Source organism: Puntigrus tetrazona, chromosome 3, assembly GCF_018831695.1.
Source record: "Puntigrus tetrazona isolate hp1 chromosome 3, ASM1883169v1, whole genome shotgun sequence".
Lineage (NCBI taxonomy): Eukaryota > Metazoa > Chordata > Actinopteri > Cypriniformes > Cyprinidae > Puntigrus > Puntigrus tetrazona.
This window is the reverse complement of record NC_056701.1, coordinates 1,464,352-1,483,944: the sequence shown is the minus strand read 5'-3', so window position 1 is coordinate 1,483,944 and position 19,593 is coordinate 1,464,352. Positions and strand designations below refer to the sequence as shown.

At 43.1% G+C, this 19,593-nt stretch overlaps 1 pseudogene; it reads left to right on the top strand.

Annotated features, from left to right (window-relative positions):
* Positions 1 to 1,954: 1,954 nt before the first annotated feature.
* Positions 1,955 to 13,850, top strand: LOC122332868 (annotated as a pseudogene).
* Positions 13,851 to 19,593: the final 5,743 nt, after the last annotated feature.

The following is a 19,593-nucleotide window of genomic DNA, read 5'->3' as shown; positions in this document are numbered from 1 at the left end:
AACACAGGTTGTATCAAAGCACTGAACAGTATAAAGCAGAAGAATATAATGACAGGGATGTATAATGACAAGAGTGAACAGTTTGTTATTAAATGCAGAGACGCTCTCTGTAATCAATTCACTGATAGTCACTAGAAGTTAAGTGTCCCCAACAAAGCAAGACAGAGGAACCAAAACCCCATCCATACAGAATGGAGAAAAAAAACCAGACTCAGTTGGGGTCAGTTCTCCTCTGACTGGAAGCCCAGAACTTAACTTCCAGTTCACTTTAAATCAAACAGAAGCGTGAGAACGTTCTGGAACGCTCCTCCAGTAATGTTTCTTCTCATGTAACTCGGAAGCTTTTTCCGATCGGAACGTTCCCGGAGTGTTCCAAAGTAGCGTTCCCAGGGTTGCCGCGGCGATGGAACGGAATCTCCCGCATCTCTCTTTCAAAACTAGGCGTTCAGGACATTTAACGTGGCTTTAAGGAGAACATTAGCAGAACGTATTAGTATCACACTCTAGTCGGCATCAAAACACCCAGTGCTTTTAGTTAATAGGCCTGAGGCTCACCAACGTTCATCATTTTAAGAAATGCACTTAAAACCAACTCCGTGTGGCTCTCGTTATAATGTTTAGTATGCAGCTAAACACGGGCCCTCGCTGCTTTTTCTGCGCGTTTAAAATCAACTGTTTGCGTCAGATACTCTTCAGAAATATGGTTTGGTTTGAAGGTCCCTGGAGCTCCGTGGAGAGCGTAGAGCTCACTACTGAGGGGTCATCGGCTGTAGGGGATGGGGAACGATGGCTGTATGTCAGGGTCACGCTTAGGAATCATGTACACGAAGCATCTCAATGATAGCGGAGGAAGCAAATGCCTTAAACATCTTCACTCCGGATGGAGAACTTTACCGTTGTAAATAGCGCTAGTTCTTCTTCTTTTCAGCCTTGAATGTTTTTTGGAGTAAATGAGTAAATGAGACACGGATGTTTGAAGCTTCCTCAGATAACCAGGCTTTCGTTCAATCTGTTTTATTCTTCATAGTTTGTAGACAAATAGCGAAAAATGTTCCTGGATATATTTTCAAATGTAATGTACTCCTGTGTCTTTGGCGCTGATTTTCAGCATCCTTACTCCAGCTGACTCTTTCAGGTGTCCTTGCTATTTTTTGAAATATCATTTCTGTCCCAAACCACACACAAAAAAGTTGTTAACATGATATATGTATGTGTGCTCTGTATATTTTTAATGTATATATAAATACACAAACATGCATGTATATATTTAAAGAAAAAATGGTGGTTTATATATGAAATATGTTTACTCGCATTATAAATTATGATTATACATATACAAATGTAAACGTTTTTTAAATATATACTGTATGTGTGTGTATTTATACACAATAAACGTACGCATAACATATTATGCAAACCAAATATAAAGTTTTTTTTTTTTTTAAATAGTAAAAATATTTCACAATATTTTTGCTTTTGCTGTATTTTGGATCTAATAAATGCAGGCTTGGTGAGCAAAAGGTGCTTATTTAAAAAAAAAAAAAAACTTCACACTTTAAAAATTTTATTGCACCCTTTTGAATGCAGAAATAACTTTTACCAGCAATGGATGATTTCTTTTAATCGACTAAACCCAGCTGTTTCTGTCTGAAAGTCCCTGATCATTTACTCGCATCCCAGATGTTTAAGTATTTCTTTTTTCAGCCAAAAAAAAAAAGGTTTGGATGAAAACGTTACGGGAAATTGAGCTTGAATGGATCCAAGGTTAAAATGACAGATTCAGAGCAGCTATAAAAGGCTGTAAACGACACCAGACGATGAATAAGGGCCCTATTTTGCGAAAAGGTCACTGAAAGCAAGGCGAGAAAATACCGACAGCTTTTGACGTGCACTTTGAGTTTTGTGAAATGTAATCGTTGCACACCATTAGGTGTAAAATTGCAAAAATGCACGACGACGATTTAATGATCTGACTGGCATGTCCCCGTGTTCTGATCTGTGGAGGTTAATCAAAGTCCTCCCAATCGGGAGAAGCAAGGGCTGAAAGCGCGCGCTGAAGTCTCGCGCTTTGACTGAAACAAATAAAGTGTGTGTTTTTAGGTGCACCTGTATGTTCTGTCTCTTCTGGTCGGGACTGCTTCCTCTTGTGGTGGCTTTCGTTTCTGCGCCGTTTACTTTCGTTTCGGGAGAGCGGCCCGTGTTCCGGTGAGAAGATGGACGCTCTGATGAGAATGGAAGTAGTTCGACGGCCGTCTTAAAACGAGGCTCTCTTCGTGATTTCAGATGGCCGCAGTGCTGATATAACGTGTTGTGTTGCTGTTTATTACACTGTGGTGTGTGTCGAGCTCTTATTAAACGACTGGCCTTTGCCTCCATCCCCTCCTCGACCGTTTCCTTCAGATCTCCTTCAGAATCAGATTTCTTCTCTGATTTGGACACCTGGAAGCAGAGATGGCGCAGAATCTGCGTGAGTACCACCCTGTACGGCAAACCGATAGTTTTATTTAAAAACCCTGTCTAGTTGACTACAGTATAACTGCGCGCGCGATTTCCGCTCAGTCCTCGCGTGATCAAGGGAGTGCGTAACTGAACACAGAGCGTGGCATGTGTGTAGTCGTGTGTGTGTGTGTGAGATGTGAGAGTGTGTGAGGTGCCTCTGGAGTGTGTGTGTGTGTGTGTGTGGGTGGTGTGTAACTACGTGTGTGCGTGTGCAGTGTGTGGACACAAGGAGTGAGCACTAAACCGTGAGTGTGATGTAGTGTGTGTGATGTGAGTGTGTGTGTGACACAAAGTGTGGTGTGTGATGTGTGTGTGTGTGTTATTGTGTGTGTGTGGCGTGTGTGTGTGTGTGTGTGTGTGTTTTGTGTGTGTGTGTGTTTGAAAATGTGTGAGAGAGAGTGTGTGCTGAGTGTGTGTGTGCATGTGTGAGTGTACAGAGAGAGTAGTTTGTGTGTTTCTGTTGACTGTGTGTAAGGCATTCTGTATGTGTGTGTGTGAGAGAGAGCTTCCGTCCTCTGTGTGTGTGTGCAAGTGTTTACATGCCTTCGACTTTCCAAATCATTCCCTTCTTGTCAGAGTGCCCTTCTGTGAGTGAATGCTCCTGAGCTACATGTGGGATGAATGTGTGTGTGTGTGTGAATCATGTGTGTTTACATTTGTGTGTGTGAATAGAGTTAAATTCCTGTGTTTGCTTCATGTGTGTGTATGGAGAATGTGTGTGTGGAAAAAAGTTATGAGAGAGTGCACAATAACACAGTGTGTGTGTGTGTGTGTGTGTGTGTGTGTGTGTGTGTGTGTGTGAGTGTGTGTGTGTGTGTGTGTGTGTGTGAGTGTGTGTGTGTGTGTGTGTGTGTGTGTGTGTGTGTGTGTGTGTGTGTGTGTGTGTGAGTGAGAGTGTGTGTGTGTGTGTGTGGAGTGAGAGAGAGAGTGTGTGTGTGTGTGTGTGTGTGTGTGTGTGTGTGTGTGTGTGTGTGTGTGTGTGTGTGTGTGTGTGTGTGTGTGTGTGTGTGTGTGTGTGTGTGTGTGTGTGTGTGTGTGTGTGTGTGTGAGTGTGTGTGTGAGAGAGAATGGTCTGTCCAAATCATCGAAACTGGCCCCCTTTAAAAAAAGTGATGTCCAACCAGAGGAGGTTCTAGGATTTCATCTTCAGCCTAAAAAAAAACAAACAAAATATGAGCACCTTCTGATCAATAACAAAAACCAGGCTTCTCTTACAAAGTAATATTAGGCTCCTCGAAGTGACTCACAAGGCCGTTTGATCTAACTTTATTTTAAAGGAACACGCATGATTTATTTCCTTTATCTCGGGTGTCTTGCGAGATGTTCATCTCTTCTTATAAATCCTGTCTCTACACGTCAACACAAACCTAAAGAAAACACCCGCAAACAGAACAAACGAACGGAGAAACAGCACAAACACAAAACAATACTCTCAGCTTGTTCTTCAGTCGGTGGAGAGCCTTCAGTGTGTGCTGTCAAACGGATGAAGCTGTTTTGCTAAAAGAATCGGAAAAATACCTGGCAACCTGCTCCCTACTGCTCCCTAAAGCGCCTAAAGCAGCTATAAAACTGCTCGATTACACCATAACGGCAAATTAATTAAAGTATTCAAACTATAAAATGTATAATATTTTGCTTTGCTGACTCAAAACTATTCAATCTTTCAGTATTGCACCTTCACTTGATTTTGTTTAAATGCAAGTCAACTTTTAACAGATCACGTGTCAGACTTCGAGATGCGCGCGTTCTCCTCGGTCTTGTTTACTTGCTCTTATAATAACGCAGGTATTAATAACTGCCTGTTTGTTTGTTTGTTTGTCCATTTATTTTATAGAAACCAAGGGAGACCAAAGCCCACCCGGTAGCCGCCCGAACAGTGAGCACAACTAACTAATAACTCAATGAAATTAGTTAATAGCTTGCATTTTATGTATTAAATGTGGTCAGCCACAGCTGATCAAACCCGACTTCACGCGAGTGCTTTTAATAATTAAGTAATCAATAAACGGTTCTCGGTTGGTTTGATTCTCTGTTGTGTGTTTCAGTGAGCGACCTGAGGATTGTTCTGGTGGGCAAGAACGCTTCAGAAAACGCCAAAGTGGGAAACCTGATCTTAAACAAGGACGCGTTTGGAAAGAGAAGCCCGCAGCCCGACGTGGAGACGCTGAGCGGATCGGTGGAGGACAGGAAGCTCACGGTGGTCATCTCGAGCAACCTGCTCTCCCCGGGACTCGGACTACAGACGATAGCACACCACGTGTCCAAGCTGACCGCCCCGGAGCCGCACGCCATCATACTGGTGCTGCAGCACCGCGACTTCACCGAGAAGAACCGAGACACGCTGAGCTCGGTGCTGCACTGCTTCGGGGAGCAGGCGGCGGAGCGCGCGGTGATCGTGACGACCGACGAGGCGGCGCGCGGCGGGAACGAACGCGTTCAGCAGATATCCGCGGAATGCGGCGGAGGACTCCTCGGGCTTCAAAGCACGCCGCGCTCTCAGATACTCCGAAAAGTGGATGAAATCATCGGCCGTGGTGCGACGCAGCGCGCGGAAGACAGGGGTGCGTTTTTTACGGTTACCAACCGCTTTTAAGAGCGCATTCATTTACTACTTTATTCAGATGCGTCTGGTTTTAAAAGTCGGCCTAGTAAACGTTTAGTTTGGCCGTTTTTACACGAAGAAATTTAACGGAAACTGATGATGAACGTTAATGTTCCTGACTTCCAAGTGTATGTCACATCCACCAAAGGTTAAGATGTTCAAGACTTGCAAAGTTAAGCAATGAAGGAATGAAGGTGGTACGTTGCAATCACAATTACTACTATGATCAAACAAACTAATAAGTAAATATTTTGGATTTTAGGATCATGACTTTGTCACTGATAAACTTCTGAGGTAACCAGTATATAATCAAGGAGAGTAGTTTCTTCAAGAACACTTACCAAGGATGCTCAATTAATTACTAATCACAGTATTAATGCGTCTGAAATATGAGAAAGAGGTGTTTTTTTGTACTTATTACCAGACATCTCACTATTACAGGTTTTACATTCCTGTGACAAGAATAAAGGAGACGTAATGCAATTAGACGTAAATGCAAAAATGCAGTTGTTTACTTAATTATTACTTAATTATTAATTCTTTATATTTGGCGTAGTCCTTAATAAATATAATGTCATTCATTAAAAATGACCTCTACATTCACTATTATTTACTGTTTTATCAATCTTGTTTCCATATTAGTTAATAATTCAAATTCAAATTCAAATTTTATTTGTCACATACACATACATACATGGTACGACATGCAGTGAAATGTTCTTTACAACCGTCCAGCATCAAAATAGAAAACAAAATTTAAATATATATATAAATATAAAATATAAAAATATGTATAAAAAAGAAGTCTGCAAAGTAAAGTATAAAAAATAAAATAAAGTATAGAATATAAAATATAAGTATAAGATATAAAGTGTAAAGTGTAAAGTGGCTGTGCGAATGTCCAGTGCAAAGTGACTAGTGCAATTGTCCAAAAGTAACTGGCGAGTATCTGGGAAAGAGAGGCTAAACATGGGAATCCCGGTGATTAGGTACTGGGTGTTCTCTGGATCAGACACCGAATGGCCTCATGGCAAGAAGCTCCTCCTCATTCTTCTGTGTTTGCCTTCAGGGAACGCAAAGCGCTTTCCTGAACGCAGCAGAGAAAAGAGTCCATTGTTGGGATGGCTGAGGTCTTCCACGATCTTCCTGGCCCTGGTACAGCACCGCTTGTTGTAGATGTGCTGCAGCACAGGGAGCTCAGCTGACCGCACCACCTTCTGAAGAGCTCGCCTGTCCTGCATGGTGCTGTTCCTGAACCAGGAGGTGATGTTTCCCGTCAGGACACTCTCGATGGTGCAGGTGTAAAAGTTCCTGAGCACCTGAGATGGGAGTCTGAAGTCCCTTAAGCGCCTCAGATGGTATAGACGCTGCCGGGCCTTCTTCACCAGGGTGTTGATGTGACAGGACCAAGACAGGTCCTGCGTGATGTGAACACCCAGGTACCAAAAACTGTCCACTCTCTCCACTGGGGTCCCGTCGATCATGATGGGATGGTAAGAGCGCACCTGCTTCGTGCTGAAGTCCACTATTAACTCCTTTGTTTTGCTGACGTTCAGGAGCAGATTGTTCTCCTGACACCATCTCTCCAGGTTGTTGATCTCCTGAAGGTAGGCCATCGTTGTTGGAGATCAGGCCAACCACGACAGTGTCGTCAGCAAATTTAATGATGGTGGTGGAGTTTGTAGTGGCCACATAGTCATGTGTGTACATGTGTGTACAGCGAGTACAGCAGTTATTTAGCTCGTCTGCCAGAGAAGCATCCGCGCTCTCGTTTTATAGTCCGTGATGTTTCTCAGTCCCTGCCACAGGCTCCTAGAGTCACTGTGTTGAAACTGTGACTCTAGTTTCCTCCCGTAGCGCCTCTTTGCCTCCTTAACCGCACTGCGCACGCTGTACGACGCAGCCTTGTATTCGGTCATATCCCCGGTGACTATCCCCGTGTTATAGGCTGCGGAGCGGGATCTCAGAGAGTCACGGATAGTTTTGTCTACCCACGGGTTCTGGTTGGGAAACGTCCTGATGACGGTTTTCTCTACCGTGTCATCTGCTAGTTTCCTGATGATTCCCACCACTGCTTCCGTGAACACGTTGGTGTCCTCGGAGCTACACCTGAACATGGCCCAGTCTGCGTCATCCAAAGCGCCCTGCAGAGCGGCCACGAATGGTCAGTCCAGCGTGACACCTCCTCTGTACCGGGCTTCCTGTTTCAGCCTCTGTTTTGTAAACAGGTACGAGGAAAATGGCGGCATGGTCTGATTTACCAAACGGGCGGGCATGATTTTACCTGGTAGCTGTCTCTGAAGGGTGTGTAGCAGTGATCCAGTGTCCTTTCGCCCCTGGTGGGGCAGGTGATGTGCTGGTGAAAGTTCGGCAGTGCGCGCTTGAGGTTTGCACTGTTAAAATCCCCAGCACAATGAGTGCGGCGTCCGGTGCTGTGACTGGTGTGTTGTGAGGTGGTCGTGTAAGTCCCATATTGCAGTGTCCGTGTCCGCTTGAGGTGGAATATAAACGGCGCTGACTATGACCGAGCTGAATTCCAGTGGAAGATAGAAAGGGCGACATTTGATGGTCAGAAGTTCCAGGTTTGGTGTGCAGGAGCGTGAGAGAGAAACAACGCCGCACTGTCGCACCAGCGGTTGTTCACCATCAGACACACTCCACCTCCCCTTGTCTTCCCGACTCCATTGTTCTGTCCATACGGTAAACAGAGAAAAACTCGGCCGGTTGTATGGCGCGTGGTCCGGTACCGCTGGGTTCAGCCATGTCTCTGTGAACCAGAGGAGGTTGCAGTCCCGAATGTCTCTCTGGAACTTGATCCTTGCCCTGAGGTCATCGAGCTTGTTTTCCAGAGACTGGACGTTGGCTAACAGGACACTAGGTAGGGAGCGCGGTGTGCGCGTGCCCTCAACCTGTTCCTGACGCCGCTCGTTTCACTCGTGGACGCCGGTCCGGTCGCGTCCTTTGTCTTCGACAGGATCTCGCCGCCAACATGGGTCCGGGTTTAAAACGCGGCGAAAGTTGGGTGCATTGTACACCAATAGATATAAGAGTGGCTTGGTCGTATGTAGTAACAGCCATCTTATATAAAGAAAACCGCGCATGAGACTATCCAAAATACTAACAATTAAAAGAAAAACAAAAAGTTTTGCAGGAGCAGTCGTGGACGCAGCCGAACTCAACGGCGCCATCTTGGGATCTAATAATTAGTGAAGTTTAATCTAATCTAATTTGATCTAATAATTAGTGAAGTTTATATAGTATATTATAGCATATTTATATAGTATATTATAGTTATATTAGTTAATGTAGTAATATTAATATCCTGCATTATGTCCTTCATAGTTACCGAATAAGCATTTTTTCCAATATAGACCCAATATTCTGTCTTTGAATAAAACCCTTATCTGTTCTGAACACATTTATTAAATCCAGTCAGTCTTGATAGTAATGAAGCTTCAATCACATCTGATTTCATTTTCAGAGAGGCGAAGAAGTCAAAGTAAAGATATTTGTAGCTATATTACAACTCCAGAAGTGTGTTTATTTTCCAGATATTTTGGATTGCTCCTCTTTCTGGTTAAAGAAGATGCTAAATGCCTTTCATCGTTCCCCAAATAAAACCCGAATGTTTTTTTTAATATATGCATGTGTTCTTGTTTATTTCAGTGCGTGATCAGAGGATTATTCTTTTGGGAAAGAGTGTATCGCACAACGGCCGAGTCAGAAACTCCATCCTGGGAGTAGACGTGCGTGAGAGCGACGTGCCTATCCTACAACACAACCTGACCATGATCGGAGGAACGGTGAGGGACAGACACGTCACGGTCATCAACACTCTTCACCTGCTGGATCCGAACATCTCCGACCACCAGATCACGCAGACAGTGAAGGAGTGTGTGTCTCTGTCCGACCCGGGCCCTCACGCCTTCATGATCGCACTGCAGTACAGAGACTTCACCGAGGAGGACGCCACCAGAGTGAAACACGTGCTCAGCAAGTTCAGCGAAGAAGCGATTAAACGCACCATCGTTCTCACGACCGATGAAGACACGGACACCTCGAAGCATGCGGCCGCCAGTCGGCTAATAAAGGAGTGCGGGGGACGGCATCTGGAGTTTGAAAACCAAAGCCCCGAATGGCAATCTGAAGTTTGCAAGAGGGTTGATGAGATACTCGGGGAAAGCCACGAGGAATTTCTCACATGTGAGATCTATGAAGATGTCAAAGCAACGTCGACGGATGAGGAGCAGAGCGGTTTGACGATCCAGGCAGGTCAGAGGAGAAACACGAAGAGCGTTCCTCCTACAAAGATGACGGAAAACCTAAACAGAGCAAGGGAAGCGAAGGAGGTCTGAGTAAGTTAGAGTAAGGCCTGAAGGTCACACCTAAAAACACGGGGCACACATTTATAAGGCTTTTCGAAGTGCCATTTTGGCCTTAATTGCTGAGAATTCGTGAAACTTAGGTATTAAGGCAAGTTAAGAAATTTCTCAAAGGTACATTGTGTAATATTTAGGAGGATCTTTAGGTTGATAGAAATGCAATATAATATATGCAACAGCTCACACAATAAACCGTTATGTTCCAGTCCCTACATAGTTTGTACTGTAGCCCTTAAAGGACAAACAGAGTGCGTTCATCACTATGTCGCTCTTACAAATAAAACAATGGCACAACGATGAACAAATAGCAATGACGTTTGCAATAACATTAATTTATAGATTAAATAGGTAATTATAATTCCTTAATTTACCTTCGTTTTGTTGGCTATCTCCACTGTCTCAGATCTTAACCCTATATCTTCTCCAAAGACTATAGCAATACAGAGACAGTTTACTCCTATACTTGTGAATGTTAGAGAAATCCATCAATCAATCACTTTTATTTATATAGTGCTTTCAACAACACAGATTGTATCTGAACAGTATCGAATAGTGATATAGAAATAATATAAAAGGGGCTTGTCAACAAAGCATGTCAAGAGACGATTTACATGCAGTTGGTGCCCTGGAAATTTACCAGCAGGCAAAATAAATGTATGAAAACATGCATTGAGAATCATTCTCATTGGATAAAAGTACATGTTTATAATAAAAAAACAAGTTTAGTGAAATCCTATTCTGAGAAATAAAGTAATAGTTCACTTAAAAATTTAAATTCTGTCATTGTTTACTCATCCTCAAGTAGTTCCAAACCTGTATGGATTTTGGGTCACCATTGACTTCCATAGTGAGAAAAAAATACTACAGAAGTCAATGGTGACCCAAAACAGCCTGGTCACAAATATTTTCCTTTGGGTTCACCAGAGAGAAATTAATACAGGGTTGGAACTAATTGAAGGGTGAGTACACATTGACACAGTTTTCATTTTTGGATGAACTATTACTTTAATGTAGAATTTAGTAATAGGAACAAACACTTGAGAATCAATTAAGAAACAATTATATATAATAATGCTTTCGACAAAAATAACAGGAATGTTTACCTAATCTCCATATTGTCAAACATCCATATTTAATGTTTTTTTTGCTTATTTTTTACAGCTAACATAAATAAGTGGATTCGTTCGAGCTGTAAGTTGACGAAACTACCGCAAACGTTTTACACCCATGTTTATTTTTCCATATTCTAAAATGCGGTTGTTTTTAAGCGGCGCCTAACGCCCTTGATGCGTTTTCCAGTGCCAGCTAATTTCTCCAGGAAGCAGAAGCTGAATCTGGTGGTGTGTGGAAGTGATCCGGCGCCCAAAGTCTCGGTGTCTAAACTTCTACGAGGCAAAATTCAGAAACTGTCGCCGAGAGAGATGAGCGAAGAGTGCGTGAAGAAAGAGGAGACGATTGACAGACGTCCGATCACGGTGGTGGAGCTCCCAGCTCTCAGTCGGCTCTCCGAGGAGGAAGTGACGCCTCAGGCTCTCCGCTGCGTGTCTCTCTGTGATCCTGGGGTTCACGTTTTCCTCCTCGTTATTCCTGTTGGTCCAGTGACGGATGAAGTCAAAGCCGAGGTGGAGGCGATCCAGAAGAACTTTTACTCCAGAGAGCACTTAATAGTAATGTTTACCAATGACGGCAGTGTTAACAGGCCAGTGACAGACTTTATAAAACACAGCCCGGAAACTCAGAGGTTAATCGGTCACTGTGGGGGTCAGTACTGTGTGATGGGTTTAAAAGATCACGAAAACTCAAAACAGGTGCTGTCTCAGCTACTGGATTGTATAGAGAACATGAAGACCGAACCATATTCGCTTCAGATGTACATGAAAGCGCAAGAAAATAGAGCCAGACGTGAAACAGAAGAGAAATATAAAGAAGAACTGAAGAGGATGGAGAACGAAATCAAAGCATTAAAGCAAAAATATGTTTGGAAGGTGAGTGTTTTCTTCGGTCAGAATGTAAAATCACGATCTTGCAGCAATCGTGGTGTGTCTGCTCCAACATACCACATGATTTACTCACCCTCGAGCCATTGAAGGTGTAAGTGATTTTCTTCTTTCATATATGTTTATGTAAGAAAAAAAATCAATATTGCTTCCAATATCTAGCTTCCAAAAACTGTTGTACTCAGCAATCACAAGAAAGTGGTTGATTTTTCAGCGGTTGATGGTTTAAGCTCTGGTGAGAACATGCTTCTTCTAATTCTTGTTTTGTTGTTCCTTACTTTCATTGAAGCTAAATCCAGCGTCATCTGCTGAACGCCACTCTCTTGGGAAAGCGTAATGAGACAGTTACTGTAAACTAGAGATTACGTTTCAAATGTGGATATTTTTCTTATGCAAACACATTGAGGCCTTGTGGAGCACTTTTATTATGTTTTTTTATGCTTATGTAACTCTTTGAAGAGTTTGCTTAATAACTCGTTGCGCTTCAGTGATTAAAAGTTGCAAATGCACAAGAAAACAAAAAGAAATGCAGTCCACTTTCTTCCGACGTGTACGCACTTAGCAGAATTTTTTTATTTTTCCCCCCCAGGAGAAGCAGGTTAATTAATTTAGCCTTCACAAATCATCACAATTTGCCTAAAATAAAATCTTAATAATTATATAACATATCGCAATGCTACTTTGAATGTTTGAGCTACATAAAATGTGTCTGCCTTTGAGACGCTTGCTCTGGAAGGGGGAGGCGCCAGGCGCTATCAGTCACATATTATTTTTTCAGTTCAAAAATAAATGTAAAAGTAATGCTCATAAAGGTAAAAGTAACACATCCTTTGGAACTGTAAAGAACGCTTATATATATATACATGCTCTGACATCATGAATATGCTAATTAGCCTGTGAGTTGGCAGCACTTTTGCTACAATTATGAGCTTTATCACGTTATTTAAATGAGGTAATGTTTAATTCATCCCATTGTAATCACATTATGAATGAGATATGAAGTGAAAAACTCCAAAAATAGAACTGCATTATATTAATAAATGTATATGCATTATTTCTAGGTGCTGAATGTTCAGATGATCAGAAGGGTCTGAGGATTGTGTTGATCGGGAGAACAGGAAATGGAAAGAGCGCAACAGGAAACACTATTCTGGGAAGAAACGAGTTTTGAGTCAAGCGAACATGGATTCAGTGACGACCGACTGCCAGAAAGGAGTTGGTGAAGTTGCTGGTCGATCGGTAGCTGTTGTTGATACGCCAGGACTCTTCCGACACGACTCTGTCAAATGAACAAGCGGTGGAAGAGATAGTGAAATGTGTTTCATTGTCGTCCCCGGACCTCACGTGTTTGTCATCGTGCTGAGCGTGGGGAGATTTATAAAGGTGGAAACGGATACTGTGGATCTAATAAAGAAGATCTTTGGTCCAAAAGCTGCTCAGTTCAGCATCGTATTTTCACTAGAGGAGATGATCTCGAGAATGAATCCATAGAAGCGTATGTGGAGAGAAACAATGCTGAGGCCAAGAAACTGATCAGAGATTGTGGAAACAGGTTCCTGGCTTTCAACAACAGAGAAAACAAGACAAAACTCAAGTGATTCAACTGATAAACATGATAGAAGAGCTGAAAAACACTAATGAGGGCCGATACTTCACTAACAGCATGTTTGAGGAGGCGAGATGTCCATTAAGAAGAGAATGGAGCAAATACTGAATGAAAGAGAGAAAGAAATTCAGACACAAAATGAGGCGTTAAAGCCAAATATGAGATGGAAATGAAAAACATGATGAAGAGGCTCGAGGAAGAGAAACAAAGAGCAGATGAGGAGAAAATGAAAATGCAGAATCAGTTCAAAGAAAAAGAGGAAAAACTCAGAAAAGAGTCTGAGGAGAAAGAAAAAGCTGAACAGAAGAAACAGAGAGATCGAAAACGAAAACAATCAGAAGAAGAAAAACAGCAAAAAGCTGAATATCATAACAAAATAGAAGAGATGAAGAAGGAGATTGAAAACCAGAGATCGTGAGCATGAAAAACTTCAAAATGAAAGAGAAGAAGAAGATAGAAAGAGAGAAGAGAAAAACAGACAGGAGCGAGAAAAGTTGAAAAGTGAACAAGAACGTATTATAACAGAGTTGAAGATTAAACAAGAGGAGGAAATAAAAAAGAGAGATTTGGAGAAGAAAATGAGGAATGAAGAAGAAGAAAAGGAGAGACAAGAATGGGTGAGGAAAATAAAAGATGCAGAAAATGACAGAAAGGAGGAAATTAAACGACAGCAGAGAGAATGGGAGGATGAAAAGAAACGCATAGATGAGCTGACGCGAGAGGAAGAAGAAAGAAAGAGAAAGAGAAACACGAGGAGCAACTGAGAGAAAACAAGGAGAACTGGAGAAAATGAGAAAGAAGTTTGAAAGAGAGAGAGAACAAGAGAGAGAGAAGATAGAGGAGGAGAGACAGAAACAGAAAAGAGAAAGAGAAGAGAAAGAGAGAGAATATGAAGAAAAGAAAATGGAAACAAAAAGATATTATGAGCAGCTGGAGCAAGAGAGGAAAGAGGAGTGGAGAAAAGAAACGAGAAGAAGATAAGAGACGAGAAGAAGAGAGAGCGATGGAAGAAAATGATTGAAGATCTGAAACAAGAGCAAGAAGAAGAGATGAAGAGAAGAGAAATAGAGGAGAAGGGGAGAAAAGAACAAGAAGAAGAGAAGGAGCGAGATGAAATAAAAAAGGAATACGAAGAGAAAATAAAAGTCATCAAGAAGAAACATGAAAAAACGGAAGCCAGAAACAGGCAGAAGAATTTAATGATTTCAGGGAGATAAAAGAGCAGCACGTTCAGGAGCTCCAGAAGATACTGGAAGAACATCGGAAACATCAGGAATTACTGAACCAGCTTTACCATCACTTGAAACACGAGACAAGTGAAGAAGTGGAAAATCTGAAAAAGAAGATTAAAGATTTGGAAAAGCCATTGTGTAAAATCCTGTGAGACTGTCACGTTCTCGGACTTTGTTATTGTTTTCATCTCGTGCCATGTGTTCCTGTGCCCTGCCTTTCCTCCATGTTAATTGTATGATTGTCTGCAGCCGTGTCTCGTCAGTGTTGTCAATTACCCTGTGTATTTAAGTCCTGTGTTTTGAGTTCTGTTGGTCCGGCGTCCGAGGTCCTTACCTGATGTCTACCCCTGTGTTTATCCTGCCTGCCTGTTCTACCTGCCAGCCTTTTGTATCTTTTATTTTTACCTTTTGAGATTAAATCCATTTAAGTTTATTCTAAGCCTCGTGGTCCTCCGTCCAGCATGAAAGCGCAACCGTGACAGAACGCTGACCTACAAAAAGTAAATAGCGCAGTGTATTTTCCCCTCTTATTTTTTGTTTTTGTCATGTTTGCCCAGTTTAAAGACCCAAACTTCCTCATCCGCTCTGCTGGAGCAGGGGATTGCTCTCTCGAGGACTATACCGAACTGTTCTCGAACTGGCCAACGACTTCGCGCTACCCCGGACAGCTTTCTGTGCGGGAACCTATTTCCACATGGACTTAATACCTCCAGCCAAGCCCAGCTGTCCGGGAGCGGTCTCAAGAGAGCCTCGCCGCCGTCGTGTCGAGTGGGTGCTGGTGTCCTGCAAATCTACAATGATGGTTGCGCCTGAGGACACCGACACCAGCCCCACTCCAGATCCAGAGCCCCAACTCATCCCTTCACCGCAAGGTCCGAGCCCCAGCCTGAGCCCACACCGCTGACACGGGCGGAGTCAGCCGACCACGGACCCATCGCCAGAGAGAGCGACAGAGTCGTGGGGCGTGAACAGGACCCGAGCCATATACGTCAGACCAGGTGCGCGAGCCAGCAACGGAGTTCCTCACGGTGGACACAGCCGACTGCGCAGAGAGCGGCGGAGTGGAGCTCCGCCTACTGCACATCGGCTGAGGATGAGCTGATCATCCACCTGGGGCTGCTGGATCTGCAAAGGGAGCTGGATGATGTAGACTTGGACTTGGACTTAGACTGGGCACCTCCCTGTATCCTGAGTTCCTGTTCCCATTCAGCTACCCCGTTAGCCCGCTGGTTCCGCCCAGCCGTCCGTTAGTCCGCTGGTTCCGCCCAGCCGCCCCGCTAGCCCGCTGGTTCGCCCAGCCATCCATCGTTAGCTCCGCTGGTTCCGCCCCAGCCGTCCACGTTAGCCCGCTGGTTCCGCCCAGCCGCCCCGCTAGCCGCTGGTTCCGCCCCAGCCGCCCTGTTCCAGTGCCCGCGCACGTGGCGCTCTGTCCGCCCAGTGCCCGCGCCACGTCGCGCCTGTCCTGTTCCAGGTGCCCGCGCCACGTGTGCTCTGTCCCGCCTTCAGTGCCCGCGCCATATGCGCTCTGTCCCGTTCCATTGCCCGCGCCAGACTCCTCCTCGGCTCCGTGAACCCGTCGGCTCCCCTGGGCTCCTAGCTCCCTCCTCTACACCGTGGTCCGTCAGTCCACCAGCTCCACCAGGCTTCATCGTCACCTGGCTCCGCTTGGTCTGTCACCTTCGACCATCCGTCAGCTCTCGGATTCCTCCCTCGGCTTTGCCTCGTCCCTCCATCCCACCGGCTCTGTCAGGCTCCTCCTTCCTCCAGCTTCACCTCAGTCTCAAATCGCTCCTGGCTCCGCCGCCCTTCCCGCCCCCGCTCTCGTGTCAGTCGCCGGTGCCTGCGGCGTCGCCTTGAACCTCCAGCGCCGACGTCACCTTAAACCTCCGTCTCCGCCAGTCTCCTCCACCACCTGCCCGCCGCCGTCGGTCGGCTCCATGGCGTTGATGGCTGCTCCTCCTCCATGGCTCCTCCTCCGCCGGCTCCACCTTGGACCACCATAGCTGGGCTCTGGATCTCTCCTGCTCCGACTCCTCCAGTCCTCCTTCCTGGCTCCTCCTCCGTCGGCTCCACCGTGGACCACCAGAGCTGGGCTCTGGATCTCTCCTGCTCGGACTCCTCCTGTCTTCTCCTGGCCTCCTCCGTCTGTTCCTCCTTGACCCTTCTGCCTTTGCCTGCCCCTCCTGGGGATCCGCCCTCCACCAGAACCTCCTCCCAAGACCCGGTATCCCCAAATCCTAGTCATTTTGGTTTTTGTTTGTTTTTATTTGTTACCCTTTAGGTGCGAGGACGCACCCTTCCGGGAGGGGGTAATGTCACGCCCTCGGACTTTGTTATTGCTTTCATCTCTTTAAGTTTATTCTAAGCCTCTGTCCTCCGTCCCGCAAAGCTTAAATCGTGACAGAGACTTGAAGTTCATCAGAGCCTAACATTAATAATAATACCTTTTTTGGTGGATTTAGATTTGATTTTCTCTCAGAATTATAACACATGGAGAAGAAATGAAAAGATCGAGAGGCATTCAAATGACGGTATTAATGCTTCCGTTATATTCTGTTTTACTTAAATTGATCTGTTTTTCTTTAATAAAAAGTATTAAATAAAGTATTCAAATATTATTTTCCAATATTTTTACTTCTAAAACTGACAACGACTTGTTTTGTTTCTATCTGGTAATGCGGTCATCAGAGAAACGCAGCATCCCCTAAACTTAGCGCCTTTAGTAACATTGTTGTGAGACTTTTTAATGGACTCTAATTAGACCTTATATAGTATATGGGTAACCTGAAAATGCACTTTGTCAATGCACATCTCTTAGTCTTATGGTGAACTATTTATTTGCACAAATTAAAACCACAAATTAATAAATAGTTAAAAGTCTGACATATTGCTCTGCTTTGAATTGACTTATATTCTAATGCCATTTGATGTCTTGTGTAGAATATCCTCTAACAAATTTCATCTAAGTGTTAGCTGTGTTCGGTGAGAGATGGACAGGAGAGAGAGCTAAAATGCATCCCACGCCCACCTTTATTTAATATTTAATGTTATGTTAATACACATTGTTAATGTAATAATAGACTTTTATGTGAGTTAAAGGAATAGTTCACCCAAAAATGAGCATTCATTCATTACTCTACCTTCAGGGAGTAAAAATAGCTGATAAACATCACAAAAATAATCCCACCCCTCCAGTCTATGAGTTAAAACTATAGCAAGTTTATTCCGCAATATGCTCGGTCCTCTCCCTGCTTACTGGGGTGATGAGGATTCACAGCAGACTGCTGTCTCTTAATGGCTGGATGTCTATGTGGTGCCCGCAGAATAACATAGGTTCCAACTGGATGAGTTTTTAAGGCAGATCTGACCTGTTGAAAAGAGATGGTCTTCATCCCCTCCTGGGATGCCTTTCAGCTACTCCATTCAGAAATATGGCGTGTAGTCTTCCCATAGCTAGCTTTCCCAAAGCGTCGTGCAGCCAACTCAGTTGACGGTTTCATCATTACCACCATAGTTCAAATATTCAGTGTTTCGAAAGTTAAAGTTGAAGCTTGACGCTCCACCTCTGGTTAGCTCTTAGTTCCTTGTTAGTTTTTCTGTTAGTTTCTATTCACAGTTAACGTTCCTGTGCCTTATTAGCTACTAAGATTTCAACAACCACTTTGAGTGATTTGGAAAACGGATATTATGTTACAAATGCATTGTGACGCATGCTGAATATGTCTCCTTTGAAGTGCTCTTGAAGCATCGTTTACGCTGGTTGGAGCGCATAAATAAATATAACAACAAAGACAACCAAAATATATTCTGAATCTCACATGGCCTTTCGCTCCTGCGAGATAGCTTCTCTGCCTTCATGTGTGTTCTCACATGAAGGCCTCCTCCCCTCATTAAGACATTTTCCTTGATGACTGCAGCGTTGTGGAAAATTGCCATTTCACAATTGCAGGGTTTCAGCTTCTGACCACTGCTAGTCCTATAGCCTCCCAAAATAGTTGCATTAATTGAAATACTTATATGAGGCCAATCCATCAACATCACATCTGATCTCTTGTCTGTAAATGCACATCTTGGGAAGTACCTTCTGGACTGTCTAATCCAACCCTGACAGTCTCCACACAGCATTCATCAACACAGCAAAAAACATATAGTCAATCATAGCACACAGACTGACAAATTCTAACAAATGATGACTTTACAAAAATACAAAATTATCATGTTTATGTTTTACTAGAATAAAATAGTTTTTTATTATTATGTTAGTTATTTTATTAAGCCTTCAGTGTTGAATGTTTGACAATTCTTGTACAAAATACAACAGTATCTAAAACTGAATTACATTACTTTATAGAATGTACAATAGAAAAAGAAGGGTCCTCTATGCAAAAAATTCAATTGAAACCTTGATATTCATGTCCTTTGGATTTACTATACAAGCTTTTCAGTTGCATAAAAAGTAGCTTATGTAATTCTGTGTTTTTATCTCACAATTCAAACATCCAAATGTTATTGGAATTGTGTTAATGTCTTTAGACATAATTTTAGACATAATTTAAACTTTAATCAGAATTGTGTGAAATAGTTAGTAAATTCACAATTTCAGATAATATTGTTGTTTTGCATCCATGAAACCAATTAAAAGTGTTGTTCAACTGAAGACAGGAATAAACTATTCCTAAATATTAAATATTTCTAAAAGATTTGTTACTTATTGTATCACTTGTGCAATATTTTACATATAATATTTTCAATACTTTTGAAACTGCTGTTTGTTGTAGGACTAGGCAGCTTATACTATATTTTAGGTCTTCATTCTCTGACACGCTGTGTTTTGAGTGTTTGTAGAAATGATGAAAAGTTTGCTTTAGCTCATTACTGTAAACTCTTCAGGAGCGCCAGTAAAGGCAGACATGTGTATGTTTTACTGTTTTCAAATTCAACTTTTACCGCTATTTTAAATCGGCTCATGTCCTTAGATGGCGTAAGCTTTTGTGTAGTGGAACTCAATCAATAATCAATTTGACAAGCATGTGTGAAATTGCACCTATAGGAAGAGCAACAAAACAGAGGACAATGGCAGAATTTACCATGAAAATAAGTAAATTAAGTCATTTATTATTATGGTTCATTATTTAATTCCTGAAATCCGGTCCCATTCATGAACCCATTCATCATCTTCTTCACATAATTTCCCCACATTTGTGATGTGCAGTGTCTGACAATTGCATTCAATTTGTTCGTTCATTATGCACTATTATTTTGTTCTACAATAGAC